The following is a 3,839-nucleotide window of genomic DNA, read 5'->3' as shown; positions in this document are numbered from 1 at the left end:
GTTATGACCCTAAGACAATACCTACAACCGGCTAGGACTAGTCAGCCTTCATGCATAATTTTTCCTGATAATGTAGGACATTTTGACATCAAACCAGGGGTAATTCAATTGCTGCCCAAGTTTCATGGGTTAGAGTCCAAAAGTCCGTATCTTCATTTAAAGAATTTTGAAGAATTGAGCATTACATTTAGAGTGCCAAACGTCACCGAGAATGTCCTCAAGTTGACATTGTTCCCTTTCTCTCTAAAGGATAAGGCCAAAACATGGCAAAACTCCTTGCGACCTAGATCAATAAGAATTTGGCAAGATATGCAGAGAGAATTTTTGAAAAAGTTCTTTTCCGCACAAAGGACTAACTTTTTGAAAAGACATATCAGCAATTTCCAACAAAAAGACAACGAAACATTTTATGAATGTTGGAAAAGATTTAAAGACTTTCTTCTCTCATGCCCTCATCACGGGTTCGAAACTTGGAGAACTATTTGCTTCTTTTATGAAGGTTTATCTCCACAGTTGAAACAGTTTGTAGAGACCATGTGCAATGGAAGATTTTTATAAAAACAACCTGATGAGGCATGGGAGTATTTGGATTCCCTTGCAGAGATTGCCCAACTTTGGGATAACGGGGATAGAAACAATAAGTCTTTACCTAAGCCTACTAGCTCTGTACAGGGAGGCCTTTACAACCTCAGAACTGAGGATGATCTTCATGCTAAAATGGCAGCCCTAACTAGGAAGGTAGAAGAAATTGAGCTTAGGAAGGTTGAGCCTGTCAAGACTATAGAGCTTAGAAACGAGTGTTGTGGTATCTGCGATATGTCGGATCATACTACTACAGATTGCCCCACCATACCGGCATTCAAAGAAGTCTTGCACGATCAAGCAAATGCTATGAACTCCTACCAAAAGCCTTATAACGATCCATACTCGAATACCTATAATCCTGGTTGGAAGAATCATCCAAATTTTAGGTGGAGAAACAATCATCCTTAATAGTCACACCATTCAGCTCCTCCACCTGCACATCCTACTTTTGCATCACCACCCTCCCAAAAGCTGAATATCGAGGATACCTTGCAATCTATACAAACTTTTCTACAAGGTCAAGCTAATATCAATGCTCAAAATACTCGAAATTTTGAAGATATAAGGAACCAATTGTCAATGTTGACTACCGTCCTAAGTACCCAAGAGAAGGGTAAGCTTCCAGCTCAACCCCAACCTAACCCACAAGTGCACGGTAGTAATAATACGGCTCCTTCTAGTTCGCATACAGAACATGCAAAGAGCATTATGACTTTGCGTAATGGGAAAGTCATCGATCAGACTGTCTCATTGAGACCGTGGGTTGCTTCTAATTTTGATGCTCCCAAAGTCGATGAAAGGGACAAAGATGAAGTTGAGGTCCCAACTTCTACCGAAAAAATTGAATGTCCTTTTTTCCCACCTTTTCCACAACGGTTAAAGCCATTGTAAAAGCTCGAACCGAATTCTGAAATTCTTGAGCTTTTCAAGCAAGTAAAGATCGATGCAATCAAACAAGTACCCTCATAAGCCAAATTTTTGAAGGACTTGTGTATTGTCAAGCGCCGATTAAATGTTAAGAAGAAGGCATTTTTAACTAAAAATGTGAGTGCTATTTTGCAGCACAACATTCTCCTAAATATAAAAATCCAGGTTGCCCAACCATCTCATGCATCATAGGCGACTTTAGGATAGAACGAGCATTGTTAGATTTAGGGGCGAGTGTGAATTTGTTGCCGTATTCTGTATATGAGCTACTTGGTTTAGGTGAGTTGAAGCCAACGTCCGTCACTTTGCAATTAGCTGACAGGTCAGTTAAAATTCCAAGAGAGATTATCGAGGATGTATTAGTCCAAGTAGACAAGTTCCACTTTTCGGTCGATTTTATCATATTGGACACACATCCGGCTTCGAACTCACAATCTCAGATTTCAGTCATTTTAGGACGTCCATTCCTTGCAACTTCGAATGCATTGATTAATTGTAGGAATGGCGTCATGAAGCTTTTTTTTGGTAACATGACCTTAGAACTGAACATTTTTAATGTGTGCAAACAACCCAATGATCTCGAAGAGAGTAAGGAGGTTGATTGGGTTAAAATCATTGCAGAAGAATATTTGTTAGCTAAAGCAATTAACGACCCATCCGATGATAGCTTAATTGATTGGTGTCCTAATGGAACCAATGATGATGATTTGACAGTCACACCTATTGTGGATAATCTGGATATTAAGATGGTCACTGGGTGGAGACCAAAAGTAGGAGCATTTGAGAAGTTGTCGCCTCGAGAGGTGAAAATAGTACCATCCCGTGAGCAAGCACCCTAGCTCGAATTGAAACCCTTACCAAAGAAACTTAAGTATGCTTTTCTTGGACCCGGAGATACTTTTCCTGTAATCATCTCGTCTGGACTTGATCATACCCAAGAAAAAAAATTAGTTGGTGTTCTAAAGAATCATAAAGGAGCCTTAGGGTGGTCTATTGCCGACTTGAAGGAAATTAGCCTCTTAATTTGCACGCACCGGATATATTTGGAGGACAATGCCAAAATCACAAGGTAAATGCAACGAAGGTTAAATCCTACAATGAGAGATGTGGTTAAGGCAGAAGTCCTCAAGTTGCTTGACGTGGGTATTATTTATCCAATTTCCGACAGCAAGTGGGTAAGCCCTACTCAAGTCGTTCCTAAGAAGTCAGATTTGACGGTAGTAGAAAATGGACAAGGTGAACTAGTTCCAACTCGTGTCCCGATGAGTTGGCGCATGTGTGTTGACTACCGAAAGCTGAATTTGGTCACACGAAAGGATCACTTTCCTCTACCCTTCCTAGACCAAGTGTTGGAGAGAGTTGTAGGGCATGATTTCTATTGTTTTCTCGATGGCTATTCGGGATATTATCAAATTGAAATTTCACCAGAAGATCAAGAGAAGACTACCTTCACTTATCCTTTTGGCACATTTGCTTTCTGACGAATGCCATTTGGATTGTGTAATGCACTTGCAACATTCCAAAGATGCATGCTCAGCATTTTTGAAGATATGAACGAAAAATTTTTAGAAGTGTTCATGGATGATTTCTCCGTTTTTGGCAACTCATTTGATGATTGCCTGTCACATTTACAAGCAGTCTTAGCTCGATGTATAGAAAAGAATTTGATACTGAATTGGGAGAAATGTCATTTCATGGTGCCAAAGGGAATTGTCCTAGGACATATTGTTTCATCGAAAGCCATGGAAGTAGATAGAGCTAAGATCGATTTAATTGCTAAGCTACCTGCACCCAAGACGGTTAGAGATGTTAGATCATTTTTGGGTCACGCCGAATTTTATAGGAGGTTCATCAAGGACTTTAGTGTCATAGCTCGACCATTATGTAACCTCCTATCCCTTGATACACTGTTCAATTGGACTGAAACCTATCAGAAGGTATTCGAAAAGTTGAAGTCTATGCTTAGCACTGCACCCATCGTGCAGCCATCTGATTGGTCATTACCTTTTGAGATCATGTGCGATGCTAGTGACTATGCGATAGGAGTTATCCTAGGACAACGCAAGGATAATAAGCCATATGTCATTTACTATGCAAACAAAACCTTAAACGATGCTCAAATAAATTACACCACCACCGAGAAGAAATTGCTTGCAGTAGGATTTTCCTTAGATAAATTTCGCTCTTATATCCTTGGTGCTCCTATTGTTATCTTCACGGACCATGCAGCACTAAAATATTTGTTGGATAAGAAGAGGCCAAACCACGCTTAATACGATGGATACTTCTACTCCAAGAATTTGACATCACTATCAAAGATAAAAAGG

At 39.9% G+C, this 3,839-nt stretch overlaps 1 non-coding gene across 1 annotated transcript; it reads right to left on the bottom strand.

The window, feature by feature from the left end:
• Window positions 1-355: 355 nt before the first annotated feature.
• On the bottom strand, window positions 356-464 carry LOC113461480 (small nucleolar RNA R71). Its single transcript, XR_005509573.3, has one exon. It is a non-coding gene; the product is annotated as a small nucleolar RNA R71 (small nucleolar RNA).
• Window positions 465-3,839: the final 3,375 nt, after the last annotated feature.

Source organism: Phoenix dactylifera, chromosome 6, assembly GCF_051530095.1.
Source record: "Phoenix dactylifera cultivar Ajwa chromosome 6, Ajwa_hap1_PhDact_Kaust_v1.1, whole genome shotgun sequence".
Taxonomy (NCBI): domain Eukaryota; kingdom Viridiplantae; phylum Streptophyta; class Magnoliopsida; order Arecales; family Arecaceae; genus Phoenix; species Phoenix dactylifera.
This window is presented reverse-complemented; position numbering and strand designations above follow the sequence as displayed.